Raw genomic sequence first — 25920 nt, forward strand, 5'->3', positions numbered from 1 at the left:
GTGTCATAGGCCGGGGGGCAGACCGGAGCTATTCCAGAGATTTTTTGAGCGGAAGTATTTTGACTGACACGGAGGCAAACATTGTGACAAATAACTAGGAGGAAAGACTAGGACTGAGAAGTAAAGGTAATATAAATACAGTTTAAATAAATAAATAAAAAGAAGGGAAAAGGGTTGTGTGAGGAATTTGCAGTGGGATTATCGACCGACGGCCTGTATAGGTCCGGAACGGTGGTCTCACTGAGTTCCTTGCAATCCGTAGGAGATGGTAGGAAATGACTCTGACAGTGAGAGTAATAACATGGCTTGTAGTGAGGAAGATGAGAGGAAGCTAAATGAATGGGAAAGTGCTGGTAAGGGAAAGAAGGGAGAGAGTCGGAAAAGAAAGAAAAATCATGCATCTAGCATTGGAGAATCAGAAAGTGATGAAAGTGGAAAAGGGGAAAAAACAGTAAAGGAAGGAATATTGAATGTTGTTGTCAGATTTGAAGAAGAAGGCGGAGTTAAGAAAATTGACCCGATTAAATTAACAAAAATCATCAAGAATCAGATTGGGGAAGTGAAATATGCAAGGATTTTAGGAGATGGGAATTTGCTAATTGGATGTGAAAATGGGACCCAGTTAGACAAAGCTAAAAGGATGACATATATTGGTAAAGTTAAGGTTCAGAGGGTTGTAAAAGTTGGAGAAAAGAGAGATAACGGAGGTAAAGGAGTGATTTATGGGATTCCCATTAATATCAATAATAAAGAAATACTGGAAAACATGAGAGTGAATAAATTCACAGTGAAAAGTGTCAAAAGATTGACCAAAGGAATAGAGAAAAAGGACACTGAGTCAATACTGATTGAATTTGAGGAGAAAGAGTTACCTAAAGAGGTATACTTTGGATATGTAAGATATAATGTGAGAGAATATGTACAGAAACCAATGAGATGCTACAACTGTCAGGAGTTTGGGCACACTGCTAAAATGTGTAAGGGGAAAAGAAGGTGTGCTAGATGTGGAGGTGAACATGAATATGGGATGTGTGGTGAGGGAACAAAACCTAAGTGTTGTAACTGCGGAGGAAATCATAGTGTAGCATACTGGGGATGTGAAGCACTTAAAAAAGAGGTGGAGGTACAGAAGATAAGACTAAAAGAGAAGGTGTCATATGCTGAAGCAGTTAAGATGAATGGACAGAGGAATCAGAATATAGAGGGAAGAGTGAATAAAGGACAAGAGGAAATGGATGATCAGCAAGGGATGAGGAAAGCATGGATAGAAAAAAAGAAACTGGTCACATTCATTGCAGGAGTAATTAATGCAACACATGAGATTAAGTCAAAAACAGAAAGAATTCAAGTAATTGTGAAAGCGGCAGAACACCATTTGGACATGATAGGGCTGAAGTGGGAGGAAATAAATGATGAACTCAGGATGCAAGCAAGTCAGGAGGCATCATGATTAGGTTTTTAATCCTAATAATGCTGATTTTACAATGGAATGCGAGAAGTCTCTTAGCTAATGGGCAGGATTTTAAGCAATTTGTTGGTAGTAGGGTAGAAAAACCAGAGATAGTGTGCATTCAAGAAACTTGGTTAAGACCTCAATTGGATTTTGTTTTATATGATTATGTGGCGGTAAGGTATGATAGAAGGGAGGGGGGAGGAGGAGGGTGTGTTACATTTATAAAGCAAGGAATACCGTATAAAATCTTAGGAGTGGGAAAGGAACAAGAATATGTAGTAGTGAAAGTATGGGCAGGAAAGAGAGAGTTGGTGATTTGTAATTATTATAATCCTTGTAAAAGACTAGAGAAAACTAAGCTAGAAAAGATAGAGGGACAAAATTGTAATAATATTATATGGTGTGGGGATTTTAATGGACATAATACTTTGTGGGGGAGTAAAAAAAGTGATTACAATGGTCAAATAATAGAAGAAATGATAGATGAGAAGAATTTAGTGTGCTTAAATAATGGTGTAGGTACAAGAATTGATGTTAACACTGGAAAAGAATCAGTATTAGATCTCACATTAGTTTCAAATAAAATTGCAGCAAGATGTGATTGGACAGTGCATAAGGATGGCACAATAGGCAGTGATCATTATCCGGTGTGGTGTAAAATAAATATAGAGGTAGTATGTAGTATTGGGGAAGCAAGTGGAAAATGGATTTTTGAGAAAGCTGATTGGGGAAAATTCCAGGAGGAAAGTGATAGGTTGTTTAGGCAAACTAAAGATGAAGTTAGTGTTGAAATATTAGATAATCAAATTAAGCAAGGTATAATATCAGCAGCAGCAGAATCCATTCCCAAGAGTAAAGGAAGATGTAAAAAGAAAGTAGTGCCATGGTGGGATGGAAAATGTAAAGAAGCAGTGAAAAATAGAAACAAAGCATTTAGATTAGTTAAAAGAACACATAATTATGATCATTTGATTCAGTATAAACAAGCACAGGCAATAGTTAGGAGGATAATCAGACAGACAAAAAGAACATTCTGGAAATCTTATTGTGACACAATAGGAAATACAACTCAAATAGGTGAAATATGGGGAATGATTAAAAAGATGGGGGGGGGATAAAAGAGAATGGAATTATCCAGTTCTGACTGAAGGAAATGAGAAGGCGATAACAAATAAAGAAAAGGTAGAGATGATGGCAAAACGTTTTGTTAGTATAAACAGTTCTAATAACTTGTCAGAGGAAGGAAGAGTAGCAATAGAAAGAACAAAAGCGCAGTATAAGGATGTGATATGCAGGAAAGATAATGGGGATGAGGAGCAAGATGCTCCTTTTAGCATGGGAGAGTTGCAGAGAGCGCTGGATAGGTCAGGGAAAACGGCTCCAGGGAAAGATGAAGTGTGCTACAGTATGTTAAAACATTTAAGTATAGAGGGTTTGGGGAAATTATTAAATTTATACAACAAGGTGTGGGAGGAAGGGAGACTTCCACAAAGCTGGAAAGAGGCAATAATTATTCCAATAAGGAAGCCTGGAAAGGATCCAAGTAATCCTGGTAGTTACAGACCAATTGCATTAACATCGCATATATGTAAGATAATGGAACGTATGATAAATGAAAGACTAATATATCTTTTAGAGAGTAGAAATAAAATGGCTAGATGTCAAAGTGGTTTTAGAAAAGGAAGAAATACAATGGATCCTGTGATCATTTTGGAGGAGGAAATAAGGAAGGCACAAGTGAATAAAGAAACTGTAGTAGCAGTATTCTTTGATGTGGAGAAAGCATACGATATGCTGTGGAAAGAGGGTCTTTTAATCAAATTACATTTAATGGGAGTTGGAGGGAAAATGTTTAATTGGATTATGGATTTCTTAAATAGAAGGAATATACAGGTGAAAATTGGGGTAGATTTATCAAAGCAATATGTTGTAGAAAATGGAACACCACAGGGAAGTGTGGTTAGTCCAACTTTATTCTGATTATTCTTTATTATGATTAATGATATTTATTTAAATCTTCCAGGGGATATAGGGAGGTCTTTATTCGCAGATGATGGTGCTATATGGAAGAAAGGTAGAAATGTTGAGTATATTTTAAAGAAGATGCAGGAAGGAATTGATCAAGTTGAAAATTGGGGATTAAAATGGGGATTTAAGTTTTCAGTGGAAAAATCAAAAGTAATGGTTTTTACAAATAAAAAGAAGAATAAGGAAATTAAGCTGAAAATGTATGGAAGTATGTTAGAGAAAGTAGAATGTTTTCGTTTCTTGGGAATATACTTTGACACAAAACTAACATGGAGAGAACATATAAAGTATACAGTTAATAAATGTAAGAAAGTGCTAAATGTGATGAGATGTCTTGCTGGGTTGGAGTGGGGTGCAAGTGTTTCAGCTTTAAAATATATATACATTGCTTTAATAAGATCTAAATTAGACTATGGGAGTATTGCGTATGGGTCAGCAGCAAAGACAACATTAGCTGAATTGGATATTGTGCAAGCGTGTGCCTTAAGAATATGTTTAGGGGCAATTAAAACTTCTCCAGTATGTGCACTTCAGGTGGAGGGAGGTGAAATGCCATTGTGGCTTCGACGGAAACAACTGACTGCAAACTATTGGATAAATCTTCAAGGGCATGAGGATAGTCATCCAACAAAAAAGGTATTACAAAAGTGTTGGGAAAAGGAGAGAAGAAAGAAAGAAAGTTTCGGCTGGACAGCTGATTTAATTGCAAAAGAAATGGAAGTGTATAATAAAAGATTTGCTAATACTGTGTTATGGCCTGTTAAGCCATTTTGGACATTGGAAATTCCGAAGGTTGATCTAGAGCTTTTAGTAATTAAAGGTTGTAACAGAAATATAGATATAATCAATGAATATTTTAAATATAAGAACAAGTATAAGGACAATACGGAGATTTATACAGATGGGTCAAAGGACCTACAAACAGATGCGACAGGGTCTGCGGTATACATCCCTAAATATGAGATAGGAATTAGCAAAAGAACATCTGACAGCATAAATGTTTATGCAGTTGAATTATGTGCTATACTTGTTGCATTAGAATGGATTGAACAATGCAGGGATATTAACATTCTAGTATGCAGTGACTCAGTATCAGCTCTTATGAGTATGAAGACTGGAAAAGCTAGTAGTCATCAAGAAATATTATATGAAATCTTGTTTTTAAATTCAAGGGTATGTAGACAAGGGAAAAATATAACATATATGTGGATACCAGCACATGTGGGCATACAGGGAAATGAGAAAGTTGATAAATTGGCAAAAAAGGCAACAAAAAAAGAACATGTTGACATGGAAATTAAATTGTCAAAATCAGAAGGGAAGAGTCTAGTGTGGAAAAAGATAATTGAAATATGGCAACATCAATGGGATCATGAAAGTAAAGGAAGACAACTATACATGATTCAAAATAAAGTAGGCAGTATAAGAGAGATGTCAAATAGAAGGACAGAACAAGTGGTAATAACAAGACTTAGGATTGGGCATTGTAAGTTAAGTGGAACTCTTCATATGTTAGGAAAACATCCCACAGGCCAATGCGATGAATGCCAAGAGGAAGAAACAGTTAGTCACATTTTTATGTCATGCAGGAAATTTATAAAAGAAAGACAAGAGTTGAAATATAGCTTACAAGAAATTGGTATAGGACAGTACAATTTAAAAAGTATATTAGGATGTGGAAAGAGTGAGCAAGGAAAGAAATATTTGTTTTATTTTTTAAAGAGGACTGGACTGGAAAAAAGAATATAATAAAAAAGTGACATGATAATAGACAACAGATGGCAGTAATGTAACATATTGGATACCAACTGCCTTAAAAACCCAAGGAAGAAGAAGAAGAAGAAGCTATTCCAGAGTACACAAGGGATGAGACAAGATACAAAAAGTTAGTCTTTATTTCATTAAAAGTAATTTCCTCAATAACAGATCACTCGTCGACCTCTTCTCAGAATCCTGGTGCTCCTCTTCTCCAATCGAGGTATTTACCACGGCATAAGTAGATAACTGGAAGATCCCCTCTTTAGACTTTAAGATGGTAAACACTAGATCTTCATCCTCAACACCTTCCAATCAGAGCAGCACAAAGGGTAGACAGCCATAGACATAAAGCAGTGGGGAAAAGGAACAACTACCGATACCCTTGCGTCGAGAGGTTAAAACAACATAATATGGATTGAAGCAAAGCAATCATCACACAGATGCAGAAAGACAAGAACAGAACATCCAGCTCTAGAGAGTTGTAACTCAAAAACAGTGAGAGTAATGGGCAACCACGAACATGCGGACATTGAGAGTTTAGACCTTTATAGTGTTTAGCTTCCAGCCAGCGATCATCCAATCATCACATCCATATGGGGACAACAAGCTTCAAAGAGCCTCTCGCGCTAATCTCACCCGCAAAAACCCCGAAGTCCTTTTATAAGCTCCTGCTACCTGTCCCAATCACCGATCGCCACCCTCTCGTCGCACATCTGTTACTCGTTTCTTCATTTGATCCTGGCGTCTAAGCATAGCTCACGGGGCAACCGGAACCGGCCAGGTGTCACACCGTAACCATTCCGACCGGGAAACATCCTCGATGAAAAGTGGTTCCGCCTGTCTCGTCACCCCGTGACATGTGCGCCTGTAGTAGGGTTGCCAACTACACCCTAATTACACGGTGTGTTCACTTCTCACTGCTGTGTGTGTTTACACTTGAATGGGTTAAACGCAGAGCACCAATTATGAGTATGGGTACCCATACTTGGCAAATGTCACGACTTTCACTTTCACTATTCAGTCATATTTAAGGGATCTTCCACTGCATATTATATGAGACTCGTTTTTCCCGTAAAGAATCAGAAAAATCACACCTTGTTCATTTTTAATTCCCCTTGCAGTGGGGAACTGGCGCCCCGTCTCTGATACTACGAGCAAGCGTGAACTGAGGGGCGTAATGCTTTTGTTACGTTACTAATGCATGACATGTTAATTGAAATTAACTGTCTGACTTCCCATCAGTGAAAAGTTAGCCGTCCTAATTAATATTATCCCTTGTAAGTAACTGGAATGGTTACTCCATGCAACATTAAATTACAGTCTGTCCAGTTAAATATTTGGCTGTAGTTTGTGTTTAAATTACGGTTTGTTCAGGGCCTTTCTGCACAAGGTGAATGTGCTGCTCGGGCATTAGTGCAGATAATCGCCAGGGATCTGACACCAGGGCCAGGTCAGATTTATAATATAACACAAACGTAGACAGGAGTGAAAACAAAATTGTAATGGTACTACTACTATGTTAAAATTAATTTAACAATAACAGTTACCAACTTGAATGGCACAAACTCGGACAGGAGTGAAAACAATAACCCTTGTTGTGCTATGCGTACGCGGGTGTAATAAATATAAATATAACTTCATAATATATAAAATATATTTTACTATGATACAGCAAATGTATAGAGATTTAACTGAATAGCACAAAGTAAAGTAACTGTGGTACCACATAATATTACGGCTCAGTAATAACAGGGCAATACAATGGTAATATCTGCATTATTACTTAGAAAATGACATGGTAATAACGAAAATTACATGTAATTTCCTAGGTAATAATGTTGAGAATGCCATGGTATCTGTATGAATTGGAATAATTACAGTCTTCATTACATAAAGCTTTTATAGATGACAATTAAATCTATATATGAAGAGTTTATTTGCAAAAACAGATAAATCTGTTTTTTAAATTTTCAATTAAACTTTAGTTTTTTATTATGTAATCATGTTTTTATTGTGTTAGTTAGCTGTAATTATTAGTTAATTTTTTACCTCATCAAAATAACCCAACTAAAGTTTGATTGAGATTCATTGGAATGCACAATGAAAAAAACATCAGAGAATTTCAGAGAATTGTTAAAAATAGATTTTTCTGTTTTTGCAAATAAACTCATCATATTTATTGAAATACAATGAATATACTACTATGCAGTGCTACATGAGCCTAGGCAAAAGAGGGATAAAATGTAAAAAAAAAAAAATGCATAAAAAGCTTCAGATTTACAGCGTAGTGTCTTTTTATTTAAATAATGTTTTACTATGGCGTGTTAAATACATATTATATGCAATAAAGGTAATAAAAAACAACAATGGCATTCATTTGTAAGGCAGTGTTTTGTATTTTTTTTTTTTAATGCATTATTTTCTGGGATGTTTTACTGTGACAGGGCCTGACCTTTTAGCTAGTCCTCCTTTAAAAAATCATACACAAACAAGCTTAAAATCATACAATTCAATGACAGAGCTCAACCTTCATCCGTGTCAGCTTCACCTCAGTCAAATTATGCCACTTTCTTTGAGTCATAGCTTTAAAGGCGCATCACACATTTTAAGTTGAGTTTTATGTAAACGTGACAGGACTGACCAAAAACATGGGGACAGTTGTAAAATAGAATTTATTTGTAGAATTGATGTATAATTTGATGTTTTTAATCAGATGATGTGAATGATAACAACTTAAACTTGTTATTGATGGAGATGACAAGTAACAGTTTTTAGCGTAACAAAACTATGAAAGCTGTAGGTCCAATTTGGCTGGGGACAAGGACAAGAACAGGATTTGTCATTTTCAAAAGTGTTTTTAATAAATAAAAGAATATCTGAGAACCTAATGAATGACATATTCCTTTACAGAACGACTCACAGAAATCAACCATCATTCAGTTTTAGAAATGTTTTGGATGTAATACTTTTTATTCACTTTAACAAGTCAAGGACAGATAATGTACATTTCTGGTAGATTGTCCCATATATTGTTAAATATATAATATAAGTTGTATAATTTGATATTTTTTCATCATAATATTTATATTTATGTCTATTGAATTTTTTGTTTTGTCATTTTCATGTTTTTTAATCATATTGCAATGTCTTAAGTTGTTAAAAATGTATTTTTTCTTAATAAAAGCTGTAGATTTAATTAGTTTGGATGGATTGTCATTTTGTTGTCTATGATATGTGCATATGTAGGCATTCATTCGCTGTCTGTTTGATGACTAGTTTATTCTTGTGCTATGATTAGTTGTATATTACATTTTCACTGACAGACCAAATTTTGCCTTGTTTTAGCTGAAAGAAGTGGATGTGCATCTTAAACTAAATTTTCCATCGCCCCAGGTAGGCTACTAATTATTTATTTACGATATTTCAGAACCTAAAAATAAACATAAACTACTTTATTCGTTAGGCTATAGATTTAATTTAAACAACGAAAAAAAAAAACCTTCAGTAAATGCTAGGAGGCTTTATTCATCTTCATCTTAGATCTCACTTCAATACACTTCTCAGTCACAGTTTAACACAGCAGTGCATTACACAGAATACAAGTAAACAAGTCACAGTTTTTAATAGTAAACAACCATAGTAGTGTATACCATAGTAGTGTATATCAGTAAAGATCTAGTCTATATTGAGCCATGTTTAACAGAATCATTTGGATCACTGACTGCTTCACTATTAAATCAAATACAGCACAATGAATCCAGATGATTGTATCAGGAGGTACAGAGTCTTTCCCAGTCTTCCCTCTGTACCGTGGCTTGTTATTTCAGCAGTTGTGCACGTCATGCATCTTTCTGTTAAGGCAAACCCACAAACAGTTAAAAAAAAAAAAAGGTAAAATGGACTGCATTTATACAGTGCTTTCAACAGACCACATGGCCATCCAAAGTGCTTTACAATTTGCCTCACATTCACACACTCATTCACACACCGACTGTGGTGTCAGCCATTCAAGGGGCCATCCAGCTCGTCGGGAGCAGCTGGGGTTGGGTGTCTTGCTCAAGGACACCTCGACACTTGGTCAGGTATAGCCGGGGATTGAACCACCAACCTTCCGGTTTGTAGACAACCTACATGAACCACTGAGCCACTGCCGCCCCGTTTTTAGGAATAAAAACAAACATACACTTATAAATGTAGTTATGATTTGACTAAAATAACTGTAGTACACAGAAACTAAAATTGATGACCAAAAGTAGAGTTATTATAACACACCTTTGACCACCAGCTGTGTGCCGTGCTCAAGTCCCAAATCTGGGACAAAGCAGAGATACGTTCCTTCATCAGAGAGCTGAAGATCGGTGAGTTTGAGAAAGACCTTCCCCTTCTTGAGCTCCTCCAGTAAAACGTCTGCTCTGTTCTTGTACGCTGGATCCTGTTCCTGTACAGAAGCGTTTCCATTGATAATGTCGAATACATTCCTGGTGTCGTTGTGTCTCCAGTGGACCGTCAGCGGTTTATCTTCAAGTACAATACTTTCTTGACTGCACTTCAAGATGACAGCGCCTCCTTCAGTGACTTCAACAACCTGATGGAGAGAGACTAGAAAACATGACTTTGTTTAGAATTAAATTTAATTATTGACTAATAACTTGTAGAGTAGGGTCAAAAAGTTTGGGACAGCATTGAAATTAAGATTTTTTTTCCCCAAAATATTTTAGATTACACTATTTCTGGATTTGTTGGTAATTGAGAGCTGTTGATTGTGACTCTTTGTACAGAGTCAGACAATCATTGAAGATGCTCTCGTGTTTCCACTTAAAATTCAACTACAACTGTTTTGCTGATAGTTTGCAATTTAAATTTTTTTTTTAATAAAGCATAAGAGTCGTTCCTGTTATACAGTGACTTTTATGTCCCAATGATTTAATCATATTTTCTCTAAGATGAGTCACATATTTATAAGATATAGCTTGAATATTTAGGTCTTCTTTATCACTTAAACAGAGATAATAGAAATTCTAAATACTATTTTGTATTTTACACACATTTTCATTGATATATGCATTCAAATTTATGGTGTCCTCAGTGCAAAGTAATCAACTTCCACAAGAAATATAAACCATGAAATGATAAAAAACGATAAAATGATAAAAAACATTTGTTTTAATTATGTTATAGACTAGGCTAAACTGCCTCTAATCATACAAATAAATCATGTGAAAATATAGTAAATTTTTTACTATTTTCGTAACCGTGACCCTGAAGTCATTTTCCACCCTGTTAGTACAAACTTTCTCACCTTCTTAAACAGACTGCAATTTCATTGAGACCATTTTCAAGAAGTGACATAATTTATTTTTCCCACTGGAATTCAACTGTACAAACTGAGGTAAGCTTCAACTCTCACAACTAACTTTTTTTTTTTTTTTTTGAAATGTTATCTTGCTTGTCCCGCCCTTAGAGTTCCATCCTGTTAGGCTATATTATGGAGAAAGTTTGTCCTATCAAAAACATGTAAAAACAAATCTGACATAGTTATAAAAGTTCTGTTAATCTGTAGAAGGTTAGCTAGCTAAATGTTGATCACTCAATGAGCTATGGCTAACTTAGCTTAAAAAATGTTAGGTTTATAAACCTAACAGGGTAGAATGTGCAAGTAACAGGGTGTAAATTCTAATAGAATGAATAGTATTTAGTGTACAGGTACAGTGGTCATATAATTGAATATCATCAAAGAGTTGATTTGATATGATGATTATAACTGACAACTAAGGAAAATACCAAACTCAGTATCTCAGAAAATGTGAATATTACTTAAGACCAATACAAAGAAAGGATTTTTAGAAATCTAGGCCAACTGAACATGAAAAGAACATGAAAAGTATGAGCATGTACAGAATTCGATAGTTAGTTGGGGCTCCTTTTGCCTGAATTACTGCAGCAATGCGGCGTGGCATGGAGTCGATCAGTCTGTGGCACTGCTCGGGTGTTATGAGAGCCCAGGTTGCTCTGATAGTGGCCTTCAGCTCTTCTGCATTCTTGGGTCTGGCATACTGCATCTTATTTCCCCAAAAAATCTATGGGGTTAAGGTCAGGCTAGTTTGCTGGCCAATTAAGAACATGGATACCATGGTCCTTAAACCAGGTACTGGAAGCTTTGGCACTGTGTGCAGGGGCAAAGTCCTGTTGGAAAATGAAATCTGCATCTCCATAAAGTTGGTCAGAAGCAGGCAGCATGAAGTGCTCTTAAACTTCCTTGTATACGGCTGTGTGACCTTGGACCTCAGGAAACCCAGTGGACCAACACCAGCAGATGACATGGCACCGCAAACCATCACCATTACTTTGGCTCCCAAACTCTGGAATAGCCTTCCTGATAATGTTCGGGGTTCAGACACACTCTCTCTGTTTAAATCTAGATTATAAACACATCTCTTTCGCCAAGCATACGAATAATGTATCTTTTAAATTGTGAGTGTAGTTGCATCTGATCAAATGTGCATTTTTATTCATTAGCTTGGGTTAAACTAATTTTACTTTGTTGGATCAGCAGCTATGCTAATGATGTCTCTATTTGTTTCTATGTTTTGCCACGGGATTTACACAAGCTCCAGTCTGGATCCAGAACACCTGAGAAGAGATGATGCTGACCCTCAGAGGACCCCAGATGATCCTAACCTTGAATCAACAAACAGAACTAACAATTATTGCTACATGTGTGACTGCATCATATAATAACTATTAATTAATAATATTGATAGTTCATCGTCTAGCTGACTACGTCTTGTATTATTATTATTTTTTATTTTTTCTAAAATCCTGTCAAACGTGCACAAACTACTAGCTACTACTAAATATTGTAGAAACATAATTTTCTGTAAAGTTGCTTTGTAACGATTTGTATTGTAAAAAGCGCTATACAAATAAACTTGAATTGAATTGAATTGAAAATCACTGACTGTGGAAACTTTACACTGGACCTCAAGCAACGTGGATTGTGTGCCTCTCCTCTCTTCCTCCAGACTCTGGGACCCTGATTTCCAAAGGATTTGCAAAACTTACTTTCATCAGAGAACATAACTGTGGACCACTCAGCAGCAGTCCAGTCCTTTTTGAAACAAGACACTTCTGATGCTGTCTGTTGTTCAAGAGTGGCTTGACACAAGGAAAGCGACAGCTGAAACCCATGTCTTGGATACGTCTGTACGTAGTGGTTCTTGAAGCACTGACTCCAGCTGCAGTCCACTCTTTGTGAATCTCCCCCACATTTTTGAATGGGTTTTGTTTCACAATCCTCTCCAGGATGCGGTTATCTCTATTGCTTGTACACTTTTGTCTACCACAAATTTTTTTCCTTCCCTTCGCCTCTCTATTAATGTGCTTGGACACAGAGCTCTGTGAACAGCCATCCTCTTTTGCAATGAGCTTTTGTGTCTTGCCCTCCTTGTGCAATGTGTCAATGGCCGTCTTTTGGACAACTGTCAAGTCAGCAGTCTTCCCCATGATTGTGTAGCCTCCCGAACTAGACTGAGAGACCATTTAAAGGCTTGGCAGGTGTTTTTAGTTAATTAACTGATTAGAGTGTGGCACCAGGTGTCTTCAATATTGAACCTTTTCACAATATTCTAATTTTCTGAGACACTGAATTTGTGATTCTCCTTAGTTGTCAGTTATAATCATCAAAATTAAAAGAAATAAACATTTGAAATATGTCAGTCTGTATGTAATAAATGAATAGAATATACAAGTTTAAATTTTTTATTGGAATAAGTGAAATAAATCAACTTTTTGATGATATTCTAATTACAGTATGACCAGCACCTGTATATAAGATACTGTGCAAGAACCCCTTAAGCTCCCATAATTATTATTTTTTGAGTCCCCAAGCTTGATTAATATGTATTTCTAACATTGTAAAAATTGTGCCGTTAAATAACAGTAATTTAGCCAGTAAAGTACTGTTAATTGACAGCTCTCAACCATTAATTTACAACTCTTAATTTTTACAGTGTTTTACCATAATTCTATCAACTCCACAACCACTGCTTCAAACAGTTCGAGTTTAAAAACTAGCATTCATACTTATTTCATTTAAGTCCTCTGAGAAGTAATATTTCTATTTTTTTTTATATAAAACTGCAAACACTTAATGTGTAATGACTTTTCCCTCAAATCATTGAAATTCATTGTCAGCTATCGCACACATGTATGTGCTGAAAAAACTGTACTCAAGTAAAAGTAAAAGTACTTATAAAAATATTTACTCAAGTAAAAGTAAAAGTACTAGTCTGAATAGTTACTTGAGTAAGAGTAAAAGAGTATCGGATAAAAAATCTACTCAAGTAGTTAGTTACTAGTTACTTTGGGTCATATATACTGAGCCTATTTTTATTTAGATATATAGATAAAATGTATGTAATGTATGTGTGTGTGTATAAATATATATATTTCATCAGCATTTACTCAAGTCTTCAATGTCACATAATCCTTCAGAAATCATTCCAATAGGTTTTTTTTTACTATCAATGATGTTCTTTTTTATCATAATCCTAAACAAAATGTCACAGGTTCCAAAAAATATTAAGCAGCAAAACTGTTTCCAGCACTGGTAATAAATCAATATATTACAATTATATTTTTAAGGATCATGACTCTGAAAACTGGAGTAACAGCTGATGAAAATTCGGATTTGCATTACAAAATAAATTATATTCTAAAGTATGTATTATATATGTTAAAATAACCTCTGACAAAGAGAAGAGAGAAAACTCCTCACATGACCATTAAGTTAAAGAACATCTGTCTGTTTACTTAACAGATATAGGTGTCATGCCATAACATATTTTTAATACGGCTGGCTTTATATTAAATGTGAATTTAACATTGAAAGTCAATGTGATATAAAAACTGCTACTAATTTTTCATTGTTCATAAAGAGAGCAAACAACATTTACATTATCAAAAATCATTTTCACTGACAGTCTAGATTTCAATCACTCTCAGAAACTCCCATTAAAATCACTGAAACTGTTAACACTGTGAAATCAATATCTTAATTAAAGATTCGTACACACATCTGCACTTTGTTGTTTCTGACGAGAGAATTCGCCAGAAAGAGGTATTCAGTCAGTGAGCGAGTGAAGGAAGCACCGGCATTTTAGCGATGACTCATCTCCTTTGATTGGCCAATGCATTCAAAAGCTCAACAGAATCGTGTGATGAGTTATAAAGCGAACTTCTGTAAAAACACATCTGTCTCTGGCTCAGCGCCAGCCAGCGAACGCAGATCTGAATTTAGCAGCTGATGATATGACTCGCTGAACGTTCTCACGCCGGTATGATTGTATTAATATTAATAAAATATTAATCGGCTGTTTTTTGTCTTTTGGAAGCTGAATTCAACTTGGTTCCCTTCTGTTATAAGTCACACGTACAACAAACTAATGTCACAGTGGTATCGTGTACTGTAATCGAATGTAGCCCAAGTTATTACCTGTTAAACAGTAGACAGCACACGCGGTGTTCATCTAATAAAGATCTTCATCGCTAGCAAATAATAGCCTTTGTAGATTTGCTTTCAATTCAGTGCAGTTCCATAGCCACGTTTTCAACGCTGCTGATGTTCTTAAACGTTACAACTCTGAGTGAACCGCTTCAGACGCTCAGCGCGTGCGGCGAGAAGGGTATTCCTGCACAACGAGGCTGCACAATGAGGCTGCAGCAGTGTTGCCAGATTGGAAATGTCCAAGTATCATACCAGAAGTTCAAAATTATCGTATTTGGAAGAAAATTATCGTACATGAGTCAAAAGAGTTATTTATCTATTCTAAACCAACAACATTTTGACACGACCTGCAAATTACCACAATAGATAACAAGGCGTATTGTTGGACGGAAGCAGTGAGACAAAATACTATCCCTTTATTTTCAGTTACTGTCTGCGACACGGCGCATATTAAAACGTATTAAAATGATTTTTAACACTTGCTTTGTCGTGTCCCATGAAGAAGGAATTTAGCTGTTGCTGCGTGGTGCAGTTAACTCCACATTTGAGCCACTGTCACCGAAAGACTGCGTGTTGCCATGTTGAAGGGGTTCTTGCTGTCATGTACCGCAACTAGTGCTCGTTGGCTTTAAAGCAAGGCACTCTCCTACACTCTTAACACACCCTCAGGTGCACAAGAACGCATTTAGACTGTCTGTAATGAGCCGATTTCGTGTATGAGTAAAGCCCTATGACTGCAACTACCATCATTAAAATTCTGAAATTATCGTACATTACGGGATTTTTTTCATTATTGATCGTACATCGTACAGAGGTAAAAATTATCGTACAAATACAATAATTATCGTACGTCTGGCAACACTGGGCTGCAGATTCAGGACTGCAGTTCTTGGACCGCAGCTTTAGGACCCTAGTTTTTTTGTGACAGCGCCACCTACCGTACTGGATCAACACTAATTAAAGATGGATGACGTGGACTGCTATCAGATGGTGAGTACTGATATTTATAACATTTTAACGGTGTGAAGTTTACATAGTGAAAACTGCTAACTATTTTATACTTTTACAGTATATTGCTGTTTTTTTCCTTGACTTAACAGCAACAAACTGTAGAAAAACATGGGTGCCAGTAAATAACTGTTTTTCTACAGTTTGTTTCCTGTAAATTAATTACAGTTTATTACTGTTAAATTATGTTTCATGCTGTTTTTTCTACATCTTAAATCTTTAACCCTTTAAACCCCACAACAAAATCCTCAGTGAATCAGTGAAGTTAATGAGATAATTCTGTGATTAATTGATGATTGAGCATTAGTGATTGTGGAGGTGGAGACGTGGTTTAGCGAAGTCTGCAGCCGGAGAGAGAATTGGGAGACGAACGGTGAGTGAGCGGGCTGAACGAAATAATCAACACCTGTCTCTTGTTTCAGTAATTGGCGTGGAGAGAGTATTTAACGCCAGGAGAAACAGGAGTAGAACGAGAGAGACCCGCTGCTGACGAGCATGAACGGCTAAGCTGTGCTTACGGACTGAGTTTTCTGTTTATGGTGCGAGAGGCACCGTCTTTGTTTTATATTTTTGAAATTAAAAACGTCAGCAGTAAAGCCGACCCCTTGTCCTCTTCCTTTCAAAGTCTGAACTTATTTACAGTGATGAACAGCTGCTGTTAACAAACAGAATCACTGAAGAAAAGAGAAACACAAGAACTACTACAACTGACTTCAGACACAGCCTTAGATGAAATCAACTGAAATAAAAGAATTCATCAAATCACCAAGATCTGATTGAACAACTCCTAAAACAGCTTCACCAGATTCACATTACTAACCAGACTGACTTTATTTCTGTCAGATGTCAGAAGATCTTTTTTTCACTACCATGATGGCTATCAGTGTTTACTTTAGTTAGGCTCTTGAACCATGACTTTTCAAAATTATTATTATTTTATATTGTACATCTGTAACAATGTGTCTTTGGAACTTGTTATAACAAAAAGGTCAGCAGAAAAAAATAAATCTAATATTGTTGTTTATAGATTGATAAGAGCAAACATTCTCATATTTCTGATCCAACTTCGTATCCCTCTTCTTATTGAATTTTGATACTACAGCAAAAGAAGAAACCTTGATGAGCCTTAAGTTATGAAAGACTGATAAGAAAATTTCACTCATAAAAAAAAACTCCTTTGTAGTAATTTAGAAAGACACATCAAGAAACAGCGTATGAATCACAACAATGGTGACAATCCACAAAATAAATGAACAGATCAGTTCTGAACATCACAAAACATGCTACTAAAGCTTAAGACAAAATGAATGTGGAGTTGCTGATACAGTGATGATCTCTGTGTTAAGTACTTCAGCACATACATGTGTGCTATAGCTGACAATGAGCTGCAGTGATTTGAGGAAAAGTCATGCATTTAGTTACTTTACTACTACACATTAAGTGTTTGCAGTGTTATATTAAGAAATATTCCTTCTCAGTGGACTCGGATGAAATTAAGTTAATAGTACTAACATCGTAGGAATGCTAGCTTTTAAACTCAAACTATTTGAAGCAGTGGGAATGGAGTTAATTTCCATGGTAGAATTATGGTAAAATACTGTAAAAAAAAAAGAAAAATAAGAGTGGTAAATTAATGGTTGAGAGCTGTAAATTAACAGTACCTTACTGGCACCCCTGCTGCCAGTAAATTACTGTTATTTAACGGCACAATTTTTTACAGTATAATTTAGGGCTGCACGATTAAACACATGCGATTCATCTGCGATTATGATGCGATATTGCGTTGCTTGTCAGCGAACTACAGGTCTGTCTATTAAGTGCAGCTCCATTTGAAAGCAGGTGATGGATATTTACTGGATATTTAGAACCCGCTTTACTGACAAGAAACGCGTGTGATTAATCGTGCAGCGCTATAGTATATATACATATATATATATATATATATACAGTACAGACCAAAAGTTTGGACACACCTTCTCTTTCAAAGAGTTTTCTTTATTTTAATGACTATGAAAATTGTAGTCACAGTATATATGTATGTACATATATATAAAAGATACTGTGCAAGAACCCCTTAAGCTCCCATAATTATTATTTTTTGAGTCCCTGAGCTTGACTAATATGTATTCCTAATAGTAAAACATGTCACTATTTTGGTAGAATGCAAATGTTCTTTTTTCCAACACTTATGAAGCCAAAATGTTACTGTATACCAAAATGTATACCAGATATGACCCATACATTACAATGTAAAAAAGTGTCTTAAACCTTCGGACCGGCTTTTTGTTCTGTTCTTACCTGGACGGGTCAACAGTACGAGCACATAAATGAAGCAGCATCTGTAAATCATGAAGAAACATTACTACAATTAAAATCAAATAAAAACTCTTACAATCCTGTCAGCATATACAGCAAAAGTCAAGCTTATTTATTTTCATATCCAACACATGTTGTCAACTAATTTTCAAGGGGAGATAAAGGCAGGTCAATGTGTTGCTAAAAATAGCCTATAACAATTAGGCTACTCAAATTAACCAGCCATCTAATTTTTTTCTAAGCATTTTTTTTTAAAAAAATTATAAAAAATTACTGGACAACTCATCAAAAATATGATTTGAAATATGTTAATTCAGATCTGTAAAAATTATATAATAAACGTTTTGTTCATCATATGTCCTGTTTGAGCTTAGCTACTGGATATTTCTATTGAAAAGACAAATCAGTCTCATCCTCACACTTTGCGATTCGGTATCAAGTCGACACGTGGACTCAATGTCACAAGCCGGAAAATTCTTTCCAAATTTCACGAGCACATTTTACACTGATTTAATACAAAGAGACCATGATATATTTATGTCCACTATGTGTAGTATAATTGAGAAAGTATGCTATTACCGTTGAAGCATGTTGTAGCCTGTGCTAATGTCAGATATAACAGAGAAAATGGAAGCACGTGCTTTTTAGATGATAGACTCTGCAGATTAGAGTTGTGTCGTTCGCGAACGAACCGATTCTTTTGAACGGCTCATAAACATGAACGATGGGAGCCGAGTCGCGGCTGGAGGGGAGCCGTTCTTTCTGTCTCTTTTCCTATGCGTGTTTCACACAGATGCACACAAATGAGCTCCTCCGCGAGACAGAACAGTTATAGGGGGAGGGGCGCACCCAGCGCAGGCCAACCCTTTATAGCGTTATGTTATTGGTTATTAGTTGTGCATGTTCATTGCAGCCCACTGTTATTGTTCATTGACTTGAAGGGGCTGATGTCCTATTTGCAAAGTTTACAGTAGTAATAGTATGTAGTATGTAGACATTTCCATTTTATTTATTCTAATTTTATCTACTTTAAATATTTTTTGTTTTCTATCAAAATGTTCTTGTGTGATAACAATGTTCTTGTGTGAAAGTGTTTGTAGTAAAAGCTGTTTTGCACAGAAATTCATTGCAGCCGGCTTTGTTTTTGATGTTTATTTGAGTAGGTATTGTATGAATAACATAAGTCAATGTAGCTTTACACACACACACACACACACACACACACACACACACACACACACACACATTTTGTACTAAAGGTAAATCCAAAATAGTGATGTCACTGTCTAAGCAGAGGGATTTGTGCAACCCTATGGAATATAGTCCACACATGACAAATGAGGTAATAATCAATATTTCAGAATAATTCAAACTCAGATATTGGTGTGTGGTATCTGAGTTTTAATTATTTGGCTACAAATCTCACCTCATCATTCTTCCCAGTGATTATTTCCAGGATAAACTGAGATGCCCCCAAGCTGGCTTCTTAAAACTGACTAAATATTTAAAAAGAGCCAAAAGAGCCGTTCTTTTGAACGGCTCTTTGAAAGGAACGGATCGCAAAGATCCGGATCCCCTCAAAGAGCCATAAATCCCATCACTACTGCAGATCCGGGGGGGGGGGGGGGGGGCGGCACCCGGGGGGCACCCCAGTTTCTTTTACGTTTGTGCGCCCCTCTTGTGACGCGCTTACACCCATATATTATATACATATGTTATATTTCTGACAGTTAGCATAATTTTAGAACTGATCGATCATCAAACCGATTAAAATAATTTTAAAATTGACATCAAAGAAAAATCATAAGATTTGACAACATGTCATGTTGGACTAATTTAAACACTTTTTGCTTGATGAAGTAGTCTAATTATAATACATCATAATAATGCATTAATTAGCCTATGCAAGGCGCACGCGATTCAAATGGTTTCGGCATTTATGTGCTCTTAAAGTATTATTTAAAAATAAATAAATAAATAAATAAAACAAAAAAAAAGAGTGAAAAAATTAATTATCAGGTACAAAAGGCAGGAAGCAACGCAAAGGGTTAAAAAAATATTAATATAGAAATAAAAATCAAACTCTCAGTCCGAGTCTACAAATAAAAGCGAACTTCCTCAAAGATGCGTCGTAAACACCAACTCAGATTCATAATTACCTCTATTAGCATTAAACTACTTTTCAAAATGAGCTTCTCTGAAAGTTGATCTCGGCCATCACAATAAACATCTTCTGAAGTAGCCTATATGTCCAGAAGACACACAAAAACAATACTGAAACACTTAGCCTATTGTGTCGCATTTCTACGAAATCTCGCTACATTGTATAACAGTAATTAAAGACTGGTCTGTTATAGGCTTGCTATATTTAACGCTTCATCGTGCAGGTTTAGAATTGAAAAAGTCGTCTTACCGTCGGTGCGTTTATGTCCGATTTGCCTTTAAACTGCGTCAAAACGGGTTATAATAATGGCTCTTCTCTGCGAAGTGAAAGTGCACGTTTCTCCGCCTCTCGTAGGAGGAGCGATAAGTAGGCTAATAGCTATCGAACTAAAAACAGCATGATTCCTAACATACTAGTCCCCTCAAAAGTTTGTAAACGTCTCCCAGTGGGCGGGGCTTAGCTGGAGGCAAAAAGAGGTGCGGACGCAATGTTGACAAGCGTAAGCTTGCACGTTTTAGGAGGGATTTATTGAACATGGGTGCAGAAAAAGGTTCGGAACTGTCCGAATATGTACCGTGCCCGACTCTGCGGGACCGTGACAGCATTTCTTTTTTAAATTAACTCTCGCGGATGGAAGCAGGATACCTGACCCGTATGCCATACGGCCATATGAATTACTTTTGGGTGGTATGGGGAATTTTGTCAAGGCTTATTTTCTAATGTAACCTATCGCTGGGCTAACTATTAGTGATGGGATTTATGGCTCTTTGAGGGGATCCGGATCTTCGCGATCCGTTCCTTTCAAAGAGCCGTTCAAAAGAACGGCTCTTTTTAAATATTTAGTCAGTTTTAAGAAGCCAGCTTGGGGGCATCTCAGTTTATCCTGGAAATAATTACTGGGAGGAAAAATTAGGTGAGATTTGTAGTCAAATAATTAAAACTCAGATATCACACACCAATATCTGAGTTTGAATTATTCTGAAATATTGATTATTACCTCATTTGTCATGTGTGGACTATATTCCATAGGGTTGCACAAATCCCTCTGCTTAGACAGTGACATCACTATTTTGGATTTACCTTTAGTACAAAATGTGTGTGTGTAAAGCTACGTTGACTTATGTTATTCATACAATACCTACTCACAAATAAACATCAAAAACAAAGCCGGCTGCAATGAATTTCTGTGCAAAACAGCTTTTACTACAAACACTTCCACACAAGAACATTGTTATCACACAAGAACATTTTGATAGAAAACTAAAAATATTTAAAGTAGATAAAATTCTAATAAATAAAATGGAAATGTCTACATACTACTGTAAACTTTGCAAATAGGACATCAGCCCCTTCAAGTCAATGAACAATAACAAAGTGGGCTGCAATGAACATGCACAACTAATAACTAATATCATCACGCTATAAAGGGTTGGCCTGCGCTGGGTGCGCCCCTCCCCCTATAACTGTTCTGTCTCGCGGAGGAGCTCATTTGTGTGCATCTGTGTGAAACACGCATAGGAAAAGAGACAGAAAGAACGGCTCCCCTCCAGCCGCGACTCGGCTCCCATCGTTCATGTTTATGAGCCGTTCAAAAGAATCGGTTCGTTCGCGAACGTCACAGCTCTACTAACTATGATTAGCAATGTGTATTATTCTAAGAGACCATTCAAAGGATAGCACACACATCTATCGCTGTATGTTTGTTTAACATTTAAACTAGCTAGTGCGCTGAAGGTTGTCGACTTTTCACCTATAAAACAGAAACTTGCTGATTTACTAGATAAAACCAACACACCAGTACATATGCATAGATTGTTTTACCTGATATGAAGTGTGCAATGCACGAGCATTTTATTGCTTACAACCACAATTGTCTTCTTGATTTCTGTGAAGTAATGTCTGCCGGGATCCGGTAAAACTTTAGTTTTGAAGTGCTGTTCCTTTTATTCTGGCAGCCAAAAACCCAACAAGAAGACATTTTAAAGTCAAAACCTCAAACTTTTAGCGCACCTGCAATGAGTTCTGCCTTTTTTTTCTGCCTTTTTTAAAATATCCAAAAACTACATTTTCAAATAGCAAAATAAAATTAGAGAGTACCTTTTCTTTGATAAACACGGAGACGTCATACCACAGCTTTTTAACAAAACTACAGTGCCAAAAGACGTGAGATAGCTACAGTTTCCAATTGCAAAGAGCAAAAAGAACAGAAAACATCAATATCCTTCTTAAATTTACTAAGAAAATGTTTAACAGGATAGAATTTGTCAATAATTTTGAAAGAAATTTCCTTTACCTTGTTTGTAACAAAAAACGTGTGAGGCAATAGCCAAACACTTTCCCAAGAGTTTCTAACAAATTTAGCCCAATAAGCAATAGAGCAAGGCTTGGTAGTAACCTCCTTTAAAAACAGATCGCGAATAGATTTGTTATTTTTAGTCTGTGAAAAACAAATTTTACCACACATTGTATCAGTTAGATATGGGCATGTCAACCCATAACACATCTCTAAATAAAGAGGTAATACCAGAGTTAATCGCAGAGAAAACAAGAGAGAATTCCTTGGGAGTCACAGGAAAATTAAAGTGTTCAAGAAACTCATAAGTCATGAGATACCCTTGAGTATTAAACAACTGAGAAACTAAAACAATACCCTTATCAAACCAGCTTTTCAAAAAAATACATTTGTGCTTATACAGAATACAATGATTGTTCCAAATAAAATAACGCTGCGGAGAGAAATTGTGCTTGTAGATCAATTTCCAAGCCAACAAGGCTTGAGCATGAAAAGCAGATAGTTTTACCGGTAATTTCTCAATCTTATAATCACACATTAGTAGAAAAGAAAGACCCCCGAGTTGGTCAAAAATAAAATTAGGAATAAAATTCCACAAAGAAGGTTTATTCAGACAAATTTTTTTTTTAATTTTGAGAGTGTTATTTAAAGTAGAAAAATCCAAAAAGTCAAGTCCACCGTTTTTAAGAGAATTCAGGACAACAGATTTACGAATATAATGCACACGATTCTTCCATAAAAAATTAAATAAAGTCCGATCAATAGCATTTAGAGAATTATTGTCTAAATGTATAGTTGAAGCAATATAGGTCAGTCTAGAAATTCCTTCTGCTTTTGACAGAATAACTCTACCTCTCAGGGACAAGTCCCTTAATAACCAAAGGTTACATTTTCTTTTAATCTTTTCAAGGGCAGGGTTAAAATTCAGGGAAACTCTATCTTGTTCATTTTTCGAAATGACAACACCTAAGTAATTAACATCTTTTTTAACAGGATTACCATCCAAAGATAAAAGGGAGGAATTTTTTAAATCTAAAAAAATTCACATTTTTTAATATTAAGGTACAAACCTGAAGCATTAGAAAACAAATCAATAATTTTAATCACCTGATGAACCTGGGTTGGATTTTTTTTTAAAAAGGGCTGTATCGTCTGCTAATTGACTAATTAAAATATTTCTACCAGCTATATGAATTCCTTCAAGCTTACTTTCCTTTATAAAATGACAAAAGACTTGAGCTACAATAAGAAAGAGGTATACGGATGCTGGACAGCCTTGCCGAACACCTCGCTCTAAAAAAAAATCTCTGTGTAGTGCCGTGTCCTAATTTAACTGAGCTATTTCCCCCAGCATACAACGTTTTCATCGCATTACAAAAAAAAGGTCCGAAACCAAAACGCTCTAAACAAAAGAAAATGAAAGGATGCTCAATTGTGTCAAAAGCTTTGAAGAAATCCAAAAACAGAATTAAACTATCTACCTCAATAAGTTCAGAGTAATCAATGAGATCAAAAACCAGTCTGATATTATTAAAGATATGACGATCTTTCATAAAACCTGACTGATTTTCATCAATAATGGAGTTCAAGACCAATTTAAAACGATTAGAGAAAATAAGAGCAAACAATTTATAGTCATTATTAAGAAGGCTAACAGGTCTCCAATTGTCTAAGAGAAGAATGTCCTTTTTAGGTTTAGGTATTAAACAAATGACACCTTGCTTCATACACTGTAAAACCCGACAAGTTAACTTAACTCAAACCGTTTGAGTAAACAGATTGCCTTGACTGTAAAACCCGACAAGTAAACTTAACTCAAACGTTTTGAGTAAACAGATATCCTTAAGTTATGTTAACTCAAACCATTTGAGGAAACCGATTGCCTTAAACCGTTTAAGTTGAAAAAACTAACAGTTATGAGTACTCTGAACTTAATTCAGTTGAGTTCACTGAAAGAAGATATACATTGCAATTAAGTGATTAAGTGATTAATTGACTGATAATTGAGTTTAGTGATGAACAGCTGCTGTTAACAAACAGAATCACTGAAGAAAAGAGAGAAAGGAACTACAGCTGACTTTAGACACAGCCTCACTCAAACCTGACAAGTTATGTTAACTCAAACTGTTTGAGGAAACAGATTGCCTTGATTTAAACCATGTAAGTTTTAAAACTTTGCATTCAAGTAATTAAGTGATTAACTAAGTGCTGATTGAGAATTAGTGGTGAACAGCTGCTGTTATCAAACTGAATCACTGAAGAAAAGAGAAACACAAGAACTACTACAACTGACTTCAGACACAGCCCTAGATGAAATCAACTGAAATAAAATACATGAAATCTCTCAAGATCTGATTAAACAACCCCACAAACAGCATCTCCAGCTCCACTTATTAATAACCAGACTGACTTTATTTCTGTCAGACGTCTAAAGAAGATCTTATTGAGAATGAAGTAAGGTTTAGATGTTGATTTATTGTTTCATTTGAAGTCACCATGTTAGAGATCAGTGTTTGCTTTAGTTGGGCTCTTGACCCTTGATTTCAGTCTTTGTGTTTTCTTTGGCTGTTATAACCTTGTGTTTCTGAAACACATTTGTTGTATTTCAAAAGCCCAGAAGAAATGCCATCAGGTGTTAACCTGTACCTAGGTATAGGTTGTTATACTTTATATTAGTGATGATAATTATTCATTATTATTCACAATTATTGAGCCGTACAGAGTCTAATCTTTGATGAAGTAGGTGTAGTGTAATTTGTAGAAGTAGTTCTAGTAAAAAATGACACTAAGAGCCAGTGGTTCTGTGATATTCAGTTAATATAAAAATGATTTTCTAAACATTTTGTACACATACATTTTTCTTCTATGCCAGTAGTTGGTCAAACACAGACATTAATAATCAGAATATGAACCTCTACAATGGTGACGAAAACAAACATGGTGCAATGCATGCTGGGTACTAGTGTATTACAAAACTCATCCATGGCTCCCAGCATGCTCTGCAGCATTTTATTTTATGGTCACCATTGTTGAGGTTCATATTCTGATTATTGATGTCTTTGTGAGACTAATTGACACCATAGAAGTCCAAACTGTTTGGAAAGTCTCTGTATTATCTGATTATCACAGAACCACTGGCTCTTAGCGTCCATTTACTATAATCAATCAAATTACACAATACCTATTTCATCAGAGATTAGACTCAGTACAGTTCAGTAATTGATGATTATCATCACCAATATAAAGTATAACAACCTACACCTAGGTACAGGTTAACACCTGACGGCATTTTTTCTGGGCTTTTGAATTACAACAAATGTGTTTTAGAAACCCACAGTTATGACAGAAGTCAAGGGTCAAGAGCCCAACTAAAGCAAACACTGATCTCTAACATG

The 25920-nt window shown here is 35.8% G+C and overlaps 1 protein-coding gene and 1 long non-coding RNA gene across 5 annotated transcripts in view; both read right to left on the minus strand.

Moving 5' to 3' along the window:
* LOC132159516 (SLAM family member 5-like) overlaps positions 1 to 25920 on the minus strand; it is a 145673-nt gene that overhangs the window by 14995 nt on the left and 104758 nt on the right. The window lies entirely within an intron of this gene.
* On the minus strand, positions 9740 to 20578 carry LOC132159521 (uncharacterized). Its single transcript, XR_009437862.1, has 3 exons — positions 20482 to 20578; positions 18051 to 18091; positions 9740 to 9838 (listed from the first exon to the last, which is right to left on the minus strand). It is a non-coding gene; the product is annotated as an uncharacterized LOC132159521 (long non-coding RNA).

The sequence above is a fragment of the Carassius carassius genome, chromosome 16 (genome assembly GCF_963082965.1).
Source record: "Carassius carassius chromosome 16, fCarCar2.1, whole genome shotgun sequence".
Classification (NCBI taxonomy): Eukaryota; Metazoa; Chordata; class Actinopteri; order Cypriniformes; family Cyprinidae; genus Carassius; species Carassius carassius.